The sequence below is a fragment of the Hylobates moloch genome, unplaced genomic scaffold (assembly GCF_009828535.3).
Source record: "Hylobates moloch isolate HMO894 unplaced genomic scaffold, HMol_V3 SCAFFOLD_21, whole genome shotgun sequence".
NCBI lineage: Eukaryota > Metazoa > Chordata > Mammalia > Primates > Hylobatidae > Hylobates > Hylobates moloch.
This window is the reverse complement of record NW_026652296.1, coordinates 39,234,654-39,257,900: the sequence shown is the minus strand read 5'-3', so window position 1 is coordinate 39,257,900 and position 23,247 is coordinate 39,234,654. Positions and strand designations below refer to the sequence as shown.

The following is a 23,247-nucleotide window of genomic DNA, read 5'->3' as shown; positions in this document are numbered from 1 at the left end:
AAGTATTCAGTGTTTATTATTCCACACTGTATGTCCATGTGTACACCTTTTTAAGGCCCCATTTATAAGTGAGAACATGTGGTAGTATATAAATATATTCCATGGAATGCTACTCAGCCATAAAAAAGAGTGAAATCATGTCTTTTGCAGCAACATGGGTGGAACTAGAGACCATTATCTTAAATCAAAAACAGAAAGCCAAATACTACTTACTCAGAAACAGAAAGCCAAATACTACCACATGTTCTCACTTATAAGGAGAGTAGAGGAAGACAGATTACCCCAATAATCTAGGATATGGGTGCAAAAGGAAGGATGGAGTCTTCAACTCCAAAATGCAACATCACCCTGTTTTATCTAAGTTATCTAGTTTACCAGCCTGGAGTTATTTGTAGTATGCGATAGTATAGTATAGTACACATTTTCCCCCTTTTAGTATGTACATGGTTTGTAATGATTTCCCCTCTTTCATTCTTGGGGTAATCTGTCTTCCTCTACTCTCCTGACACATACTTTGGGCAGATCCCACCTCTAGGTGCAGAATGTGGATGGCAATTCCTATAGGCCAATCTGAGCATTTCTTTCACTTGGCTGTCCTGATTGCTTTGAATGGAGAGAGTAAGGAGCATCAGGCAGACACAAAGCATTTTGCTGAGATTGCTGGCACTACATAAACTCTGCACTCCCAGGGAGCAGTAGAAATCTTGAGAATGGCTCTATTAGAGTGTAAGGCAGACGTGAAAGATGGAGAAACCAACTTCTAATGACAGTTTGGAGCATCTGGATCTAGTCCCAGACTTTTTAGTTATGTGAGTCAATACTGTCATTATTTTTTCTCTTACACACTTGATCTTAGCCAAAAGGCCGAGAAGCGATATTTTTTCTCTTTACTTTTTAATTAAATCACTGAATTAGATTTTCAGTTAATAGCAACCACCAGCCTTAAATGATATGATAGCCTGTGCTTTGTTAGGTTTTGTTGAATGTATAAGTCTCTCAGTGTTGGTATTAGAATCCATTATTTTCCACCTGTAGTGGTTAGATTGTACTAATGATGTGTATTCCATAGTCTTACTTCTGCAACTATTTTTATAGATAAAAGGCTTTAAACCTTTTAAAAGAGTAGTATCCATTTTCCATTTTGTTTAAAAACAGAACAAAGATATAAAAACAGATAATGGTATGAGTGCTGCAGTTGAAATGCAATTAGGGATTCTTTAGCCTACTTGGTCTTTACACCTCTTCCCCTGTTCCCCATCCCTAGGTGGCATCACAGGAAATCTTACAGCCTGTATAATAATAATAAAAAAAATGAAAAATAAAAAAAGAAATCTTACAGCCTGAAAAATATGGAACATAAAACATTGTTCTGTTATTTATCGTACAAACAGGATCACTTTCGAGAATAAAAGAAGACATTCTTAATAAATTTATTCTGGGAAAAAGGCTTAAACTGGTGATACCAGGAAAATTGGGACACATGGTCATCCTGGTTCTATACCACAAGAGTTGAAATGAGAGGAAAGTATGGTTAAGTCAGAAGAAATAGACTCCAGCCCCATTTCTATCATCCACCAGCTGTGTATTCTTAAAAAGTTATTCAACCTCTCTGAGCTTCAGTTTTCTTCATTAGTGTGTCAGAGAGAATAGTAATTACTGCCTCACTGGAGGTTGTTGTAGGGTCATAGTTGTGAAAGATCATAGTTATGAAAGTGCTTTGTCAACCATAAGACACAATGTTACTAGCGGCTTTTATTGTATGAACTAACCGATCTAATTATGATGACTCTAACAATGTGGTTGTACTTAACTTTACACAATAGATGAATTCTCAGAAAAAAGGTTGAATATGGATGGTTTTGTAAATTGCCTCTTACTTAAAAAGCTCACATTAAACAAAATTGTCGAGAAATTCTTCTATAAAGTTCAGAATTATTTTGTAGAATAAAAAGTTACCCCATGCTTATATCTTATGTGTCAGAATTTGCTTTTAAGCAAAGCATATCCCTAATGTCTGCAAGGATTTGTCTCTCCAGCTAAATGTGGAGAATGAGGCATTTCATAAATGTTAGGTTACCTGGCCAGGATGCAAGCCGGGGCTAGGGTTGGAGCAGGAGGCCCTTTTCGGGGCCCAATATGGCCATGAAAAAAAATAAAAGACAACATAAATTCTTGCAAAGCAGGACCCTGTCGGTTTAATTTATTTCACATTTGCCCTGGAAGCTTGAGGCTCCAGTGGGCTAATGAGTACGAGATGCTGTTACAGACGAGAGGCAACCTATGCATTGCTGCTTGTATGACTGGCACCCAAATAGGCTTGCTCAGTTGGTGCACTGTCAGGTTTCCAATTCTTTCGATGTGTCTGTAGCCTTGGTCTGGCCAGGCCTGCCTTGTCCTCCTGGATGGACATTTAGGAAACGCATCCTCTCCCCATCAGCACAGTCATGCACTGGTCTTCTTTTCCCGTATGTGTGTGCCGCCATCTGGGACAACTTAGCAATTGTTTGTTAGGGCCTTTGATGCTTGATTATAGGGAAAGAGGAAAACATCGGCTACAATAGAGCAATCCGTTTTTTTTGGGACATCAGTACAATCTTTTTTTCCTTTTTTTCTTTTTTTCAATGCACATATTTTTGATCATCTTCATATAAGGATGTACATTGGTAAGGGAATGTATTCTAGAATTCTTTCTCTTGAAAGGAACGAAGCTCTCCATTTACCCTATGCTCATAAAATAGTTTTGCAAATATGATCTTGCTGATAAAACACTTATTCCAGTTCTCTTGTCCTCTTTTTGCTTACAGACTGCCAAAAGAATCTAAGATTTCAAAGCATAAATGCTGATAACATAGTTTTTTCATTGCTTTTGCTCTGTATTTCTGCAGAGCTTATTGTTTATTGTTTTCAGTGGTAAAACTTTCATCTTCAACAATAGTTAGATTAATTTAAAAACATCTTTACAATGGTATATTGTAATAGATATTAGCAAATTTCTTGCAGAAATGTTGTATTCAAATAGAACCAAATCTATACTGTACTGTTAAGTGTATGTGTTAAGTAGGGGGTGACTAAGTTCCAAGGTCATATATACTTTGTAATTTTATTTTGGTAGAAAAATAATAAATAAAGTGATGTACACCAAATAATTACAAGTCATGGTCTCTGTGGGATAGAACCACAAAATGTTTTTCTTTCTTTCCCTTCTTTTTTTGCTCTCTCTCTCTCCTCTCCTTCTGTTTGCTTATTTGCATTTTTGAATCATTTTATAATAAAATTGCATGACATTTGTAATAAATCCCACTCTATAAAATAAGTTTGAAAACATAAAGGAAAGTTTGACAGTCTATGAACTTAATCTCCACCCAGAAATAGAGTGCTGTGGTAAGGCCCAGTCAAGATAACGATGGCAACGGGAAGCTGGAGTGACAGACGGCACACGATGGCAAACAGCCCAGACACATTAGTGCTTTCTGTGGAAAATAATTTTGTATATATATAAATATCTTTTATAATTTAGGAATTTCCACATTATTAAATCAGGATAGCCAGTATAGCAGAGATACAGGTGTCCAATGTCCCTTTCATCCTTCTTCCTTTAGTAATAGTTTATCTGAGTGTATACTGAGTGTGGTCCCTTGTCCAAAGGAACCTTTAAAGTGGTGGTGGCCACATGCTAAACTTATAGTCAGAGGTATGTGAATGGCGATGGTGGATAACACCTCTCAGTCATGCTCATATCTTTCCTTCTGTCCCTTGTGCTCTGCACATGGCAGTGGGTGCTGAAGCAACCACATGAGACCAGGAGGTGCAATCTAATCATTGAGGACAGCAAAGCGAGAATTAAGGAAGTTGAGTCCTTGATGCTGTTGAGCTACCACATCGGTTCAGAATTGCCTAAGCCTGTGTATTTAAGCAAGAGAGAAAGAAATCTTATCTTGTTTAAGTCACCATTGGTAGGGTTTTTTTTTTGTTATAACCATTGAATCTGCATCCTAATAATAGTGTATTATATTACTATAATTTTATAATATATAATATATAATTTTATAACATAATATGTAGATAGACATAGATAAATATATGGATGGATGGATCTATAGACAGATTGATGAATGAAGGGAAAGGTGGATGGATAGATGAATGAATGGATGAATGGGTAAGTGGATGGATGGGTAGATGGATGACGGACGAATGAATGGTGGATGAATGGATGGATGGATGAATGGATGGATGGATGGATAGATGAATGGATGATTAGATAGATGGATGAATGGACAGATGGATGGTGACATGGTTTGGCTGTGTCCCCACACAAATCTTAACTTGATTTGTTTCTCCCGGAATTCCCACATGTTGTGGGAGGGACCCAGGGGGAGGTAATTCAATCATGGGGCCAGTCTTTTCCTAGCTGTTCTTGTGATAGTGAGTATGTCTCATGAGATCTTATGGATTTATCAGGGGTTTCCGCTTTTGTTTCTTCCTCATTTTTCTCTTGCTGCTGCCACATAAGAGGTGCCTTTTGCCTCCTGCTATGATTCTGAGGCCTCCCCAGCCCTGTGGAACTGTAAGTCCAATTAAAGCTCTTTTTGTTCCCAGTTTCGGGTATGTCTTTATCAGCAGTGTGAAAATGAACTAATACAGATGGATAGAAGGGTGGAAGGATAGATGGATAGAATGGGTGGACTCAATCTTGTTGCCCTTCCTTTTCTTCACCCCATTTCTCTACCCTCTGCAGGAAGAGCCCACCTTACTTCTCAGTCTAAGAAAGTGGCAAGCACTGCTGGGCTCTTTCCACACCTGTAGTTCCTCAGTTTTCTGAAACATAGGTTGTGTGTTTCTAATCTGGCAAATACTTGAAAGAAAAAAAATCCTTTTTAAAGTCATTGTAAACAGATATTACTTTTATTTCAGCAATTTGCCTTGGGAAAATTTGGGAATTGAAATGTAAATAACTGGTTATATACAAATTAACTGGTTTTGGGGCCAAACCTGTATATCTGGTAGCCTGCATGGATTCCATGAGGGTTACTTCCTGTGCCAGTCCAAGTGCACAGCACAGGGCAGAGCATTATGAACACAAAAACAAGGGAAAAGTCAGAGAGAGGGAAACTGAACAGTGAAGATGCAGAGGAGTAAGAGAGTCCTGGGAGCAAGTAACCAGAGAGGGAATTGAGGCAGCAGTCAGCCTAGAGGGCATGATAGGCCAAGGCATAGAGATAGGAAGTGTTGAACACTGGACGCTGTGACAGTGAGGGCAGCTGGCCTGGCTAAAGGAAGAGTTTATGTGGGAAGTGGAAGGAAAAGTCCCTAGAAGGCTGAAGGCAGGTATTGAGCCACCATGGATAGACAGAGGATGCCACCTGAATATTATTTCTTCTATATATCAGAACTGTAGCTCTGTTAAATAGATTCCAAAACTCTTGTTTTCATGTAGATATCTTTTTGGAATTGTGATAGAACATGAGGCTATAAAATTCCAAGCGCAGTGTTCTAAAATCCTCAAGACCATATACAGACTAAGCTTTGTGTACATGGTGTCAAAACAGGCAGGTCAAATCACTTTATTGCTTGCATAGCAGACCCCTTCCCAGACAGGAAGCAAAAATCATAAGCTGTTTTTCTATTCCTTTTACTGCATAGCATGGTGGCTGGAGTTCTAGCTCTCATTTAAGTTCCTCCTACTTGAGTGGTGGAATCCAAGTAATTGATCCAGTATCATCTGTCACCACCATTCTTGTCCTTGTGGTCTGCCAGGTTGCTGAGGGAGTGTCACATCATCCCAAAGACTGTGGTCCCAGACCTGCTGTGCAGAGGCTCCAAAACCATGCTGTAACTGGGCTTGCACCCACCCGATTGCCAAAGGGGCTTTCTCTCCCTCATTGCAGAATGTGCTTCCTTTTTCCTCCTTCCTTCTGACCGACAAAGGAATCCCCTTTCTGATCATTAAATAGCTCTGTTAAATTATACCCTTTAGGGCATTTTGGTTTTGCTGGGTGAGGGAGCAGGGGTAGTCTTTTTCTCTCTTTCCAGATAATGAGAAGGGCAGTTCCTCAATGTCCTGGACGAAGCTTCTACTGACAGTTGGACCCTAGGTCTCTTCTCTCTAGACTGAGCAACAAATATGACCTATGTTTTGTAGGGTTTTACCATGCAGAAAATGTACTAACCTTACTTACACAAAACCACATTTTTATTTGTGTAATTTTTGATTGGTTGGCTCAGTAGGCATCAGATCACTTGTTGTGGGGTGTTGGGGTGGGGCTTGTTGATGCGCAGATAGTGGGGTTCCATTGCCAGGGTTTCTGGTCTGGGGTGGAGACTGAAAATTTGCATTTCTAACAAGTTCCTGGGTGAACTGCAGAATTACACTTTAAGAACAACTATTCTGGAGCACCCTTGCCTTAATAATGCTGCAGAGACTTTCTGGGCCGGTCCCGGTATCTTGTGGCTCCGCTTCCGCTGTGTCGATTTTTGAATAGCATGTGGAGGAAAGATGCCCTCTCCAGGGTGTGGTGAGAAGTGAGGACAATGTGGGCATGTCTGAGCTGTAGTGGGCATGGGTGATTCAGCAAGGACTGACTGGACAACAGTGTCCCTTCCTGAGAGCATCCCAGCAGGCTAGGCAGCAGAGCTATTAAATAAAAATCCGTAGGAAACATTGACATTGGATCCCTCCTGAATGTTTGTTCTACAAATATGGAATGTTTGTCTCATCCAGAAACCTCAAAATTACTTTGCCATTAACACCTGTGCGAGTGGCAGGGCTTGCATCATTAAGATTGCCGGAGGAAAACGCTGCCTCGCCTTGGCCGAAGGAAGCATTAAAAATTAATGAGGTATCAGTACTCATAGTTTGATAAACTACAAAACACCTCTTTATGCCTCCACTTTTTCAGTTGCCTAAGCCTCTGATACATCTATATAAGACACTTTAGAAGACAAAATGTCAACTGTAGAGCTATGAATGTCAACAGAAAAATGAAAAAGAAAAAAAATTGCATTTTTTTTTCAGAGAATTGTGAAAATACTATGACATTTTTTATATTTTTATTTGAAGGGTCATGTGGTTCAGACCACACATGGGTATTTGCACCTGCTGCTTGTACCAAGTGAATCAGATGGGATGGTAAGAGTAATTTCTTGGAATGTTTTAGCAACAGTGAGGGTTATAGGCAGATGACCTGGGAGCTAGTCCCTGCTGTTCACTCCTCTGGCTCTGAGATGCCTTCAGGAAAGTTCTGTGTTGTGACATTGACAGCTTTCCTCTAGAATGCTGTGACATGCCACCTGGAAGTTTTGTAGGTCTGGAAATATTCACAACGTGTGCAAGTTCAGCATTAGACTGTATGTGGTCGTTCTCTCTGTCATAAGGGAGTATATGCAAAAAACTCTCAGATATCTTTGTTCTGCTCTGTGGTCTGGGCTGGGACAATTTTGATGAGCTGGCAGCCTAATGTTTTCTTGATTCTTATTTATAGCTGAAATCTCTTTATAGGTGCTCTTCAGGGGTATCTTTTCAGTGTTCTTGGTCAGTTGGTAAGTGTTACAATACTATCTCTTTTGAATATGTAACTATTATGCATTATATATATGGCTGCTATGAAGATGGATACTAATTATTGTTCTCAGGTCTTTTCAAATATGAGCTCATTTACTCCTCAAGGCAATCCAATGAAGTCAGTGCCATTTTTGTCACCATTTTACAGATGAGGAAACTGAGGCACTGTCTGTAACTTGCCCAAGGTCACACAGCTGGTAAGTGGCATACTCAAGGCTAAAACCCATGCTCTTAACTACTACATGAAACTACTGATTGCTTTTCTGATGAGCTTCAACTGGTAGAAGCCACTCATGTCTACTCACAAGCTTGTTACTGAACCCACTGGGGTCAAAAGCACATGTGTGTTTTTGAACAGAGAGGTGAAGTGAGTTGGCTCATCTTAAAAGCTTGTTTTCATTGCTTTAGAATCAAGTACAAATGCTTTAGTAAAGCCTTCTAGGACTTTTCTCAACATTTCTGAGGTTCTCTCCCAAGCCTCCCTCCTTAACCACATAAGCCTGCCCAAAGCATGCTGTGGGTATGATGCTCTACACCATTGCTCATAGGTCTCTTCATCTAGAGCTGGTTCCTGTATCGCATTCTATTTGCACACCTTTGCTGGGGTGAATTATGTTCTAGAGTGTCCCAATTTGGATGTCAGATTTGGTCACAGATACTTTGAGATAATGGTCCCTGACCCTGGGCAACTGGGCATGTTCTGGGGCTGCTGGAGCCCTTGTTCTGGTCACTTTCAGCCGTATAAACATACATTTTTCTTTGCTGAGGAGCTGATCTACTTGAATGCCACATATGGGCTCTGTTGAAGAAGGCTGGCAAACAGAAGAGAGAGATGGGGCATTTCTTCCTCCACCCCCTCCCTGCCTTGGGGTCACAATTCCAGCAGCAGTTGTACCCTTCCCTTCTGGTGGGCACTTCCCCTGCAGCACTCTTCCTTAGCTCCTAGTATCTCCTAGGGCAGTAATAGCTCCAAACTGCTGTTAGTCTTTGGGGGCCTCCCAACCCTTTTTGGTTTACTCTGCCTACATTCTATCTGCCGCCCCTTGGACAGCGTTTCTACATTTGAACCATATGGGTGAATTCCATATCCTTCTGGGACCCTGACCCATGAAACTCCTTCCTCCCAAACTATGTCTGAGCTTTGTCCTCCAACTCACAAATGGCCACTAGAGATTTTCCTACTCAGCTCACACAGCCCAGGTCCCCACTTATTGGATGGAGCACAAAATACCCTGTAAATCATTTGAATCACAATGCAGACTTAAGAGCCCATCAAATTCTTGGGAAGGGGCAATGTTGGATTCTTTCTCCTCCACTTGCCCACCATACTCCCTTTGTGGCACGTCACAGGCATGTGTACAGTATAGTGCAGATTCTCCCTTTATCCAGAACACAACCCAGGGGCCTTGGTCTTGTTTTACTTCCCTTAATGTCCATGTGGTTATTGATGCCGTTGTCTTCCCTGGTAATCTATCAGCTCCACTACAGGAGAATGGGTATCTCTAGGACTAGTTCAAAATCAGTACTTCTTAAGTGAATGAATGAAGGAAGGTAGGAAGGAAGGAACAAATGAATGAAATGCAGCTGGCACAAGTTGGGGTCCATCATTTAGTCACAGAACAAACAAGCATAAGTGGTTCCCACCCTGATGCTTAAAAACTTTAAAATGGGGCAATCCTCCTTTTATGGGCCCTGAAGCAATTCAGAGGCCTGGTTCTCTTTTTGATATACTTCCCTCATTGCCAGGTGACAGTCCGGAGGACAACGAGGCATTGAGTGCCTTGCCCCAGCTGGGCAAGCTGCTGAGCAGAGAAGTCAGCATTCCCGACATCCCGCCCGGCTCTCTCTTGACTAAACCGCATGGGCTGTTTTTCTTTGCTCTTGCTTGGACCACTGGGCTCTTCTTGACTCAGACACCACTGATCCCTTTCCCGGGATACACACCCACCTGCTCCCTGGAGCCAAGTTTTGTGAGGCGTGTGGCTTTTTTCTGGAATGCTCGGTCACCTTGGAGCTCCTGCCTCATCCCAGGACAGGAGGATTTGTGTAGATAAATTATCACCATGGGAGACCAGTGTGTGACCCCAAGACTTCAGTGCAGTTCAAACACAATGGATTTTCTGCAACTCACTTTTGTTATGGCGACTTCTGTTATGCACAGTGAATGGAAAGTAGAAATTTGCAGAATATAAACCTTCTTCACAGGAAACGTATTTTGGAGCTCACCACACCATACAGGCTGCTGATTTAATACAACCAGGAAATGTGCAAATCTCCGAGGAATGGCAAATGCCATCCACCTTCACTTTTTTCACCTTCCTTCTCCTCCTCCTCCTCACCTTCATTTTTCAATAACCCAGTTATTTGCTGGTGCATATAAAAGTAAACAGAAAATGAATAAGCTATGGACTTTGAAGGGTAGTTTTTGAGTTAGAAATCTGAAGGGGGAGAAAAGGCCACAGAAACAGGGTAAACAGTTAAGGCAAACATTTTAGACCAAAATAGCCAGTAGACAGCAGCTGAGAATGGACCTCACTGCTGGTAAATAGGCCTAAGTGGATTAAATTGATCCAAACAGTGCTTGAGAGATAGCAAGGAATTTTATTTTTCATTATTTCTCTTCAAAAAGGCATGATGGAAGATTAGACTTCTGTAAGAACAAACATTTGAAACTTTTCTATCTATTGCTACTGTTTCTATGCTTTGCATTTGATGTTGGTTATGAAATGTATTTTTCTCAGTATAGATATATATGTATATTTTTATACATATATGTGTATATATATATATTTTCCTTTTCTTGTTGAACCATGATAGTAAAAATGATTAGTGGAGTTGAAATCTGCAGCAATGCACAGAACACTTTTTCCAGTGTTTAGGATAGCTGAAATATGCAATAATTGATTTTAACATGTACTGTAATTGGTTCCATATGCATTGCTGTCAACTATGATGCATCATAATTAAACTGACATGTTCAAAACCTGGCCACTGAAATGAGCATTCCCTGAATTTTCCAACTGTGCACAGCTTGCTGCTTCTCCACTCCCTAGCTTCTCAATCAGGAACTGCATTGCCAGGTTTTATTTTGCTGCTGGTCTCCTCTATGTTTTATCTATTTTTCCCCCTCAGATTTTAAATGACCTCATGGAGTGGATTCAGGGTCTTTCCCCACCTTCACTTTCAGATGGTCACATTATTTCAGCAGTGATGGATCTATATGCAATTTCCTAAGTCATCATAAATCAGATCTAAACTCATGAGAATGGTCAAGAATTTGATATAAAATAAGACACAGGAGCAGATCCATAAAAGTTCCATATTTTAGTCCCTCCACCCCCAATTGAACCACGCTTGAACTCTAATTAGAAAATTCACTTGGAGGAAGAAAGCATAGTATATGACACATGTTCACCTCTGGTTCCCTCTCATATAAATGACAATATTCACGTATTTGACTACCTTTCTGCTTATTTCTGTGGTCATCAGAATGTTTATGAGTGTCCAGGATGGTCTTACCTTGATAGCTTGATTATCTTTCTTTTTTCTTTTGTAAAAGCAATCTGATATCATTGTAAGGGCATTGAACTAGGATCTGGGGCAGCTCTGTTACTATTAATAGTGTTAGTAAAGTTCTCTGGGTGTTAGCTTTCTCCTTGGCAAGATGGAAGGGATAATACTCTTTCTACTGTCATCTCAAGGTTTAGCCCAATAGAACGAGATACAAGCAAGATTGGATAATGCGGCCTTTGGTTCCTGAATCTCTGTTCTGAATTAGCATGAGTCATGTCTGTGTTTGGACTTTGAGTTACCATAATCTGCTGTTTTAATTTCACAAATAACTGCATCCCCCTCAAATCCTGCAGTGTCACACCTTCTTTAATCTGTTAACCACATAAATGGATCCTGTGATGGCAAAATATTTAATAACAAAAGTTAGCTTATCATCATCCATAGTTGATCAGATGAATCACTACTGTGAGGCTCCATAAGGCCAATGCTGGGAGAAGGGACATAGCAGCCATCTCTCCACTATTTCCACTGGGAACACCAATCTTCTACTCATTTTTGTCATGGGTCACTGGTGGAGATCCCTAATTTCAGTGACCTTTTCCTTGCTTAGAGCATAGTCCTGTGATGCAGACCTGGTTAATTATGGTGTCTCTTCTGTCTGTCTGTGGAACATAGTCCATGCTGTAGCAGAATGACCAAGCTGGACCCACAAGGGTTTCCTCATGCACTTTGAAAGCCAAAAGCTATGAGGCAAGGTTCCCCCATCTCCTTGGAAATGAGCCATGAAGACATAAGCCTGGCGACACTGGACCACAGGAAGAAAGCCATGCTCTCCACTGTGTAAAGGAAGGAGAGATTGAGCCCCACACATGGGAGGAGTGGAATTGAAAACGCTGATTAATGACTTTGGAAACTGTCAGGTGATTTGTAGAAGAAAGAACTTACTCCACTTCCTACTGGGATCTTATTTCCTGATTAAATTCCTTAAGAGGCAAACTTTCTGGAGCTAAGAAAGTGATTGGGAAGGGAAAGTGGTGCTTTATCTTCCTCCTTCCTCTCATGTTTTATTTTCTGAAAGGGAAGAGTCACTATTTCATAGCCAAGGATAAGCAGGGATCTTGCTGCTACTTTAATAGGCATTCCAACTGGAGTCCTGAGCCTATTTTTCCTTCTTATTTTGCATCTTTATTCTTATTGGATCACCTCTCCTTTGGCTATCAGAATATTTCTCTCCACCCCACTCCCTGGTCAACATGATCTTCGAGTCAGAAGACTTGCCCATTACTTTTGAGCAACCTTTAGATGGTATGTAGTGCATCTGCAGTGGTTCTCAAACCGAGGGTGCATCTGAACCCCCTAGAGAGCCAGTGAAAACACAGATTGCTGGGCCTGACCACCAGATGCCCTGATCCAACAGGTCTGGATGGGGTGGAAAGTCTGCATTTCTGAGTCCTGAGGTTATACTGAGGCTACTGGTCTGTGGAGCGCACTTTGAGAACTACTGCTGAGATGAATGCCAGATTAGATTAAATGTTGTGAGACTCGAGTCTTGGCCTTTGAACAATCCCCAAAGCCTCTATGGGCTTCACTTTACCTATTTATAAAATGGATGATTTGATCTAGGTGATCTTAAAATTTTCTTTAAGATGCCTCCAAGTCAATGAACTGATCATGAAGTTCTATTTGGAAGGACTGCACTGTCATGACAGCTTTTCTTTTTCCCTTTGAGACAATTATAGCTTAAAAAGACAATGTCTAATTTCTGCAGAAATTGTGGAAGTGGTCAGAGATCAGCAATAGAATAGTGTAAATATTATATGCTATTAATTCTTTTTTTTTTTTTTTTTTTTTTTGAGACGGAGTCTCGCTCTGTCACCCAAGCTGGAGTGCAGTGGCGCGATCTCGGCTCACTGCAAGCTCCGCCTCCCGGGTTCACGCCATTCTCCTGCCTCAGCCTCTCCGAGTAGCTGGGACTACAGGCACCCGCCACCACGCCCGGCTAATTTTTTTGTATTTTTAGTAGAGACGAGGTTTCACCGTGGTCTCGATCTCCTGACCTCGTGATCCGCCCGCCTCGGCCTCCCAAAGTGCTGGGATTACAAGAGTGAGCCATCGCGCCGGCCTTATATGCTATTAATTCTAAGGTCCTGATGTAATACTCTGCAATGAAGCTTTTCATCTGGAGGTTGTGTATTGTTTTGTAATTATTTGCTAATTAATCAGGCACTAGTTCTAGAATTTAGGAAACACCAGCTCAGTAGATTCTCAACTGTGATGAAGAGTAGACAGTATTAGAAAAACAGAGTAGTGGGAGAGTAGAAGTTTGGGGGAAGGAAAAGAGACTCTCTAAGCACAAAGTGTGCTTCTCCACCCCTCCTGCTGCTCCATTCTGTGCTTCCCCGGCAGATCTTCTGGGCGAGGAGCCAAGAGAAGGTTTGAAGGTTTGTCTGCAGCTAGATAAACATCGTTAGTGGAGAGATGGATTTTGGCGACACCTAGGAGGTCCCACCTAATTTTGAAAAGAGAGGGAGAAAAAGGAATATCTGAAGACATCTTCTGGAGTGGAAAGGACCAAAAAATCATTGAGTCTGGCTTTCCTCTATCACCCCAAGTTCCTGCACAAACCACCTACATCCCAACAGCAACATAAAATGACCATTTTATGAGTGAGAACAGGAAACTGTGGCTATAACAAGGCTTCTTTCCCCTTTTCTTTTGAGGAGGAATAAGTGATGGATGTAAAGACAAATATGAAACAGTAATTTAGAAAATAATTTGTTTTCATGTAAGAGCCACTTTTTGAGAACCTGGTGGTATTTAAGAATACTGATCAATGAGTATCATAGACTACTGATGAGTTGATTAGATACATAAGTATTGGGTATCTAACATATCCTAGCAGTATGTGAGGCACAAATTAACCAAACAAAATTATTTCTATGTTTTAGGAGATAACAGTTGAGATAGGAAGAGGACAAGTAAAGAGATAATTTTATCAGTTCCAACAGGAGTGAACACAGGCTACCACAAGAGAGCCTTGCAGGTGTGAATATCAGCAAAAACTCCGTGTGGAAAGTAGTGGCCTCGAGCATGAGTGGAGGTTGTCTCAGACAGGAAAAATGTGCTCTTTTCAGACTTAGCATCAGACACAAAGGCTCAAAGAGGTGAGCTCATGAAACTTTGATTGTTGAGTATGACTGGTGGCTAGAATTGAAGCTGCAAAGGAAAGCATGGGTACCTATTGACTTTATTTTGATCCACTAGTTCAGTACTAGTCCCAGTTCCCAAAGAGTTTGGTTTTTATTGGTGAGATGGGGGTAGTTGATCATGGAATTAACTGATGTCTATAGTAAGTAACCGGGTGGGTTCAGAGCCCTTCCTCTCATGGACTGCTTAACTTCCCTCCTCTACACTGTTGCTGTCCTTTTATGATGCTTTTCCTCGCTTCCCAGGCATGGTTTCTCCATTACATCCATCCTCAACCCCTTCTCTTCCTGGCTTTACTTTGAAGCTTGCTCTAGGTATAAATTCATTTTCCAAATAGATACATTACATATGACTAATGTCTATAGGGAAATATGACATTTTAAAGGAGAAGGAGAGGGCAGGATGTGCTGCAGTTTGGAGAACTGTTTTTCCAAGTGTCTGCCTTTCTAATGTGCTCCCAGGTGGTGCTGATGCTGCTGATGCCTGGCTACATTTCGGAGAACCTGGAGCCTTGTTTCAAATGATGGTTGATGAAATTATATTAAACCCAAAATTTAGGTTCTCCAATGCTCTCCTTTCTTTTTCTTTTTTTGAGACAGAGTCTTGCTCTGTCACCCAGGCTGGAGTGCAGAGGCATGATCTCAGCTCACTGCAACCTCCGCCTCCCAGGTTCAAGTGATTCCCTTGGCTCAGCCTCCCAAGTAGCAGGGATTACAGGTACACACCAACATGCCTGGCTAATTTTTGTATTTTTAGTGGAGACAGGGTTTCACCATGTTGGCCAGGCTGGTCTCGAACTCCCAATCTCAAGTGATCCTCTCGCCTCGGCCTCCCAAAGTGCTGGGATTACAGATGTGAGCCACTGTGCCTGGCCCCATGCTCTCCTTTCTAAAGGGGAAGAACATTTTTGTAGCAGAGGAATCATTCTTGAAGGACCCAAGAGCCTTTCTGCTAGACTTCCTATTATTATAGTTGTTTCTAAACTTAATTCTTTCTGGAAAATAGAATAACTGCAAGAAAAAATCTACATCCTGAAGGGATTGAACCCATCTTGAAAATGGCAAAATCTCCATCCTGGTGATCACTGGCACCATCACTCCCAGCATAGCCATCACTCTATGGGATCCTGGGCACTGCTTGGCACTAGGAAGGTGAATGGCTTTAAATTATGATTCCTGTCCTCAAGAGACAAGTCACATTGTTGAAAACCTGGCATCAATGTACAAAGATTCATAATCATAAAAGGTAACTCTTGGTAAGTCATTATAATCTTATTAATTGCTTCTAATGGTAAGTCACATCAGTGCTGTATTTTTTCAGGTTTCAGAATTTAGTAGGCATTGAATATGTCACTGTTTGGGTATTACTAATGGGAGAAGTGAAGTTTCCTTTTTAACTGTGTTTAGTATTTTGCTTTTGGCTCCAGAAATGTCATAGAAACAACCTGACTTGGGCATATTTCTAGAGACTATCAAGTTACATATACAATTTAGTATGTTATTTAGACTAATATTTTATAAATCATGTTCTGGAATTAAACTGAGTAAGGCCAGGAAGAAAGAGGGTTGAGGATGGATGTAATGCAGGAACCATGCCTAGGAAGCAAGGAAAAGCATCATAAAAGGACAGCAACAATGTAGAGGAGATAAGTTAAGCAGTCAGTGAGAGGAAGGCCTCTGAACCCACCCAGTTACTTAGCTGCAGATGGACATCAGTTAATTCGATGATCCACCACCCCATCTCACCAATAAAAACCAAACTCTTTGGGAACTGGGACCAGTACTGAACTAGTGGGTCAAAATAAAGTCAAAAAGAAGCCCACTTCAAGAAATACTCCTCTAAATAACTTCAGAGAAAAGGAAATTTTGAGAAACAAGCAATCACACAGACACACCATGTGCTGTTATCTTTTCAGCACCAGCTCTGTGTTATGGCACAGTTAGGGAGAGGATGAGGAGGGCTCTTCCCTGAGCACATTTCCAACAGTCTTTTCATAGTATGCAGCAGTTGTTTACAACAATGTTTCTCACTTTAATGTGCACACAAATCATGCAGACTCAGTGGGACCAGGTGGGGCATGAGCCTTGCAGAGGTGATGGGCTCCCAGGCATGCCAATGGCCTGTGGTCCTTGGATTGCACTCTTAAGTAGCAATGGTTTAGAATATGGTGAAAATATGTTAGAAGGGGCATTGTGAAAGCATGGGGGTTCATCTGTTCAAGAAACAACAATGACCAAAAAACGGTGATTAAATGCAACCACACCTAAATGAGGTAGCCAGGAGGTAGAACCAGCTTCTCCATGAACAGGCCACATACCATCTCCCAGGGCTGCCTCCAATGTTCAGCCTGGCTGTGCTCAGGCCCTCGGGGCTTGCTGGACTCTCCTGGCAGTGTGGGGTCAGGACTCGAGTAGGTTGGATGCTGATAGCAGAGTGTGATTCTCCAGCGTGATGACCCAGAATCACTCCCAGGAGCACCTATGCATGAAGCACAGACTGGAATCCCAGCTCTCCCAGGAGGAGGGAGTTGTCCCTGGTCTCCGCATCCCCCAAATGCTGATTCTGTGTCTGCATGTGGATGGGTAACAAACAAACAACAAAGGAACATCTCAATTAACCTGCCACACAGAGCAGAATCCCATAAAAAATTCCAACTCTCTTTTTGGATGAAGCTTCTTTTTTATTTGAGACAGAGTCTTGCTCTGTCACCCAGGCTGGAGTGCAGGGGTGAGATCTGGGCTCACTGCAACCTCCGCCTCCTGGGTTCAAGCGATTCTCCTGCCTCAGCCTCCCAAGTAGCTGGGACTACAGGCGCCCACCACCACACCTGGCTAATTTTTGTATTTTTAGTAGAGACGGGGTTTCATCATGTTGGCCAGGCTGAATTGCGGACCTCAGGTGATCGGCCCGTCTTGGCCTCCCAAAGTGCTGGGATTACAGGTGTGAGCCACCATGCCCAGCCTGGATGCCACTTCTTATGATGCTTAGAATCTGGTCCCCTTTCAGAAAACTGAAGGCTTGAATATCTAAAGTTGCTACATCATTCTGTCTCCCAAAGAGGAAAACAAAGGGAAGGTCTAGGCCAGCACTTTCCAAAATTCAATGTGCATAGGAACCACCTGCGGAGTTGTTAATATGCAGATTGAGATTTGGTAGTTCTGGGTGGGGTGGGGCCCAAGAGTCTGCCAGGTGCTCCTAGCTGGTGCTGATGCTGCTGGTGCCTGGCTACATTGTGAGTAGCAAGGGCAAGCAAACTAAGTGACCCTCTGCAGTGATCTGCAGAGTCGAGGATGAGGCATCTTTCAGGCCTGAGTCAGACTATCTGAGCTGTAGGCGCCCAGGAGCTGCACAGCTGTGTAAGATTAGAAATCTCAGCGCTGAGCAGGATGGGGCCGGGGCCAGTTAATGGCATCATTTCATTGTAGTAACTACAGCAGGACAGAGCCAATTGCTGTTTAGTCAGCTTTCCTGTGTTTGTTGATTTTGGTATTACTGATTTATTAAAGGAAGAGGAACTGTGTTGGCTATCAGAAAAGTGTTAGAAAGAGGGAAGTAGAGTAAATCCAAACCTCTCTACACTCTCCAAACCGGTCCCCCATGCCCCCCACCCCACTTGTTGCCAAGTTATGAGATCTTGGGCTGACTTCCAAGTTCCCAAAGTTCAAGTGTGGAAAAAGCCAACTAATCTCCTGGAAAATCTCCTGGTGTGTATTTTTCTTTAACAATCTGGGCTGATTTTAAACTTAGCCCACAGTAAACTGTGCTCGACAGGCGTTAGCATTATGGACACTCGCTGCTGTATTTTCCAAGGATCTCCCCTCCCCCGCTGGTATTGCTACCAGATACAGAATGGAATTTGTCAGGACAAGCCATGTATTACTACTAAACCATTAATTCAGTTAGTGCATTAGGAGTAGGAAGACTGACTCTTTGCATTATATTTTGGCTGTCAGGCCTGATTTGAGCTTATTTCTCATTGAGTATTCCATATCAAAGGCTGCGATAATAGAATTACAGGACATTAGGACTTTCAATCTGGAAGAGACCCTGGAGATCATTTAGTGCTGCCTGCTTGCTTTACAGATGAGGAAACTATATTTTTCAGTCTTAAGAACTTGAGCAAATACTCGGCTTTTGATACGCGCATGCAGTTGCTGTTCCCATGTATGCTAGTTATGTGTGTGCTTGAAGGGAGTCAATAATGGATCTTTCCTATTTAGTTTTCCTTGATCTTGGCTTTAGCTTCATCGAAGTCTGTCATACACACCCTCTGGACAGCATACATTTTGCAATAATATGCAAATGTCTTGGTTCCTGATAATAGTGGAAAAGAAATATGATGTTTTTACTTAAAAAATACTTTATACAATTTAATAGCAACTGCATCTCTGGCATCTATAACAGATGTTATCCAGTGCAGGAAACTTTTTCTAAGTAATCTAGCTGAATTTTAGCTGCTGAAATTTTCTGTATCATTTGGTGATCATATTTCATTTCAGACTTTTGAACACGACAGATTGTCCACCTGGATCTCATTTTGCCACATTTTATTGATGGCCTGACTCAGATCTTTCAAGTTCTCACTAACTGACCTTGAAGGAGTAGCTTGTTATTTAAATTTTATGACACAGAGATGTAAACTGCCTGAAAATTATGCAACTCAGTGGTGACGAACAAAGAGAACTTTTTATTACTATTTATTACCTACAATTAAGGAATTAGCAAGAGCTGTTACTCTGCACCCATTCCTGGGACAAAATCCCGAATTAACTTTATATCAAGCACATGTGTAACAAGTGAGAACTACATTTTTTGTTTGCAAATCTAAGCTCAGTGTAGTGCTATTGCACTTATGTCTTCCTGTGGCTGCCCTGATTCCATAAATAATGACAGGTTTCTCCCTCCTGGCCTTGTTATTCTGAGTCGGATGGCCCATCACCTGAGGATCTGAATGACACTGGATGGAAACTACAGAGAGAAGAGAAATAAAAAATACTACCCATCACCCTAGTCTGGCCATGAGAGAAACATCTAACAAATTCAAACTGAAGGATGTTTATTCTATGAAATTCCTGGCTAGTGCTCCTCAAGGCTGTCCAGATTATGAAAAACAAGAGGAGTGTCAAATGGCCAGGGTCTCCCAGAGGCTCAGGATATAAGATGACTAAATGTGATTTGGGACCCTGCATGGGATCCTAGGACAGAGCGAAGACACTTGAGGCAGTCTTAATGAAGTGTGGACTTTAGTTAATAATGATGTGTCCATATTAGTTCATTGATTGAGTCACTTGTGCCACACTAGCGTAAGCTGTGAACAATAGATGAAACTGGGTGCAGGGTATAGGTGAATTCTGTGCTATCTTTGCGACTTTTCTATAAATCTAAAATTATTCTAAATTTAAACGTTTACTAAAAATAATGCTTATGCCCACTCAGCCTCTGCTGACACCAAGCAAGCATTTGTGATGGGTCAAGTTTCAGCTCCATTATTTCATTAAATCTTCAGAACAACTTTATGAGGTATTTATTGTTATTCCCATTTTATCACTTTGAAAACAGAGAAACTGAAGTTCAGAGAGAATAATCCTTTCTACGTTGATTGAGTTCCCTTGGCTTAAAAATGGCAGAGTTATGATTTTAACCCTCATTTAAAAGTGTGTGCTTTATCTGACTCTAAAGCACACACTTATTTCAGTTCCCCATTTGGTTCTCAGAATCCTGTTCTCAAGAGATGGGGCAGAGGTTGGGGAAATGGGATGGGAATGGCGGGAACGGCCTGCGTGTAGCTCAGCAGGACTGTGTCTGGTTTCCTGAGCCATTGAAGTTTCCCAGGGAGGATCACGCAGCCTCTATTTTCCCTAAAGGCTAAGGTCCAGGCTAGCTTTAGGTGAGTTTTCCCATTTCCTTGGATTTCATTGAACAAATATTAAAAAAGAAATTCCGCCTACAGTGGTCATGGGTCCAGTGTCTGCCATGCAGAGGAGAAGCCGCTGGTTGTAGCAGCAACACTCCAGCTTACCTGGAGCAAAGTAAGTATGGTCATGCTGCATCCTTTTCCAGAATCCCTACCACTGTCTGCGCACCTGGGTCATTGGTGAGCCTAAGGATGTCTAGAGTCCTGGTTTCTTAAGATTCTGACTCAGTAGATGAGAGGAGAGCCCAGAAATCTGCATTCAAAATCGTTTATTGATGATTTGGCCATGAATCTCTGTTCTAATTCTGATTCTCAGAGAATCAACTCTTGTTCTCACCTGAAGAAAATGTAAAACCAACTTCAACATGGTTGTCTCTTGAGTAGGTAGCATTAATAGACTGTCTAGGCCAGGAGTCCACAAACTGTACCTCTGGTTAAATGGCCCACAGCCCCACCTGCCTGTTTTGTAAATAAAATTTGATTGAACAGAGACATGCTATTTGTTTATTTGTTGTCTATGGTTGCTTTTTGCTACTATGGCACAGTTGAGACTCTATGGCCCTGAAAGTCTAAAATAATAATCTGACCCTTTACAGAAAAAAGTTTTCCAACCCATAGTGTAAAAGACAGAAAGGATCTGAAATAACAGTTAGTCACAGTTAAGGGGAAAGGGAGTCTAGTTGCTCTCAAGCTTCAGTGTACCCAAGAATCTCCTGTGATACTTATTTAAAAAGGCCACCCCTTGAGATTCTGATTTAGTAGCCTGGGCTGAGGCTAAGAAATATGCATTTTTAGCAAGGTTTTGAGACACATGGTCCTAGTCATCAAGAATACGGACCCTGACAATAGCTTGACCTGGGTCCGTAATCCTCTCTAGAGGTCTGTGTATGTTTAGTTACTACTGCGTATTATATTTGGACAAAGATTTAAAAAATAAAACTAAATATCACTTTTATGAACTAAATCATGCCCCCCCTCCCCCACAAATTCATATATTGGAGCGCTAACCCCCATATGACTGCATTCACAGAGAGAGTCTTTAAAGAGGTAATTAAAGTTAAAATGAAGTCATAAGTGTAGGGCCCTAATCTGATTGGACTGGTGTTCTTGTAAGTAGAGAAAGAGACACTAGAGATCTCTCTTTCTTCTCTGCAGGTGCACAAAGGAAAGGCCATGTGAGGACACAGCAAGAAGGCGGCCATCTGCAACCTGACCAGCAAGATCTCACCAGAAACCAACCCTGCTTGTACCGTGATCTTGGACTTCTAGCCTCTAGAACTGTGAAACAATAAACTGTTGTTTAAGCCCCTTGGCCTGTGGTATTTTGTTACAGCAGCCTGAACGGACTAATACAATCACTAAATTATCAAAAGGTGGAATTAAAAGTGTTATATCTGTTTCACTCAAGATATGAGTAGGAAACAGAGAAGAGTTGGACAAAAAACAGATAAACAGAAATTTAGTAAATGTTTGCTGAGTAATGAATTTAGACATTTTGCTTTTTGATATGCTTTCAAGAACTTCAATGAGGTATAATTGACATTCAATAAACCACAATTATTAAAATGTACAATTTGATGTGCTTTGCCATATGAAACCATCATCAAAACTCAAGATCATAAACAAAACTATCACCTTACAAATCTCCTTGGATACCTATAATCCCTCTGTCTGCCCCTTCCTAATCTGCCCCCTGCCATCCTACAACAGGAAACCTCTGATCTGTTTTCTGGCACTATAGATCTGTAGGTTAATGATAATTTTCTAGAATTTTATATAAATAGAATCATATGGGATGTTATCTTTTTTTGATTTTTTTCCACTCACCATCATTATTCTGAGATTTACCCAAGTTGTTGCTTATATCGGTGTTTCATTCCTTTTGATTGTTGAGTGATATTCTGTTGTGTATACTGTCATTTGTTTATTCATTTATATGTTGATGGACTTTTGGCTTGTTTCCAGTTTTAGGCTATTACCAAATAAAGTGTAAATCTTTGTATGGGTAGTTTCATTTTTATTGGATCAACTAGGAGGTGTATATTTAACTGTTAAAGAAACTGCCAATTTTTTTCCAGAGTGGTTGTACCATTTCACATCCTGCCAGCAGTGCATGAAAGTCCTAGTTCCTTCAAATCCTAGCCAACACCTGATGGTCATTTTAATCTGAGCCATTGAAATAGGAGTGTAGTGGTATATCATTGTGGTTTTAATCTGCATTTCCCTAGTGACTAACAATGTTGACAATCTTTTCATGTGCTTATTTATCATTCATATATCTTCTCTGGTGAAGTGTCTGTTTTGCCTATTAAAATATTTTTTAAAGTTATTGAGTTTTGGGGGCTCTGTATTCAGAATATAAGTCCTTTATTAGACTTATGCCTTGCAAATATACCTTTCCAGGCTGTAACTTGTCTTTTCATTCTTTTATGAATGAAACAATGTTGGTCCAAAAACAAAGGTTTTTAATTTGAGGAAATACAATTTACCAATTTGTTCTTAATGGACCATGACTTTGCTGTCATAGCAAAGAAGTTTTTGCCTAACTCAAGGCCACAAAGGTTTTGTCCTGTTTCCTTCTACGAGTTTTATAGTCTTAGATTTTACACTTCATTCTACAATCCATTTGAGTTAATTTTTGTATATGGTGCAAGGTGTGGATTGAAGTTCATTTTTTGTATATGAATATCTAATTGTTCCAGCATCAGTTGTTGAAAAGACTACCCTTCCCCCATTGAATTACTTATGCACCTTTGTAGAAAATCAGTTATTTACATACATGTAGGTCTATTTCTATATTCTCTATTTTTTCCCATTGATTTATTTGTCTGTGTTTTGTACCAATCACACCTGTCTTGGTTACAGTAGCTTTATAATAAGTCTTAAAAAATTAGTGACTTTTGGTCTTCCAACTATTTTCTTCCTTCCAAAAAAAGTTATTTTGGCTATTCTAGGTCCCTTGCATTTCCATATTAATTTTAGAATCAGTTTGTCAATTTCCAAAATAAAAATGCTGAGATTTTGATGTCTTACTGACAATAATGACACTTCTTCT

The 23,247-nt window shown here is 41.0% G+C and overlaps 1 long non-coding RNA gene across 1 annotated transcript; it reads left to right on the top strand.

Moving 5' to 3' along the window:
- The first annotated feature begins 614 nt into the window (after nt 1-614).
- LOC116460865 (uncharacterized) lies at nt 615-21,499 on the top strand. Its single transcript, XR_004245939.1, has 4 exons — nt 615-809; nt 15,284-15,533; nt 20,229-20,307; nt 21,348-21,499. It is a non-coding gene; the product is annotated as an uncharacterized LOC116460865 (long non-coding RNA).
- The last annotated feature ends 1,748 nt before the right edge of the window (nt 21,500-23,247 follow it).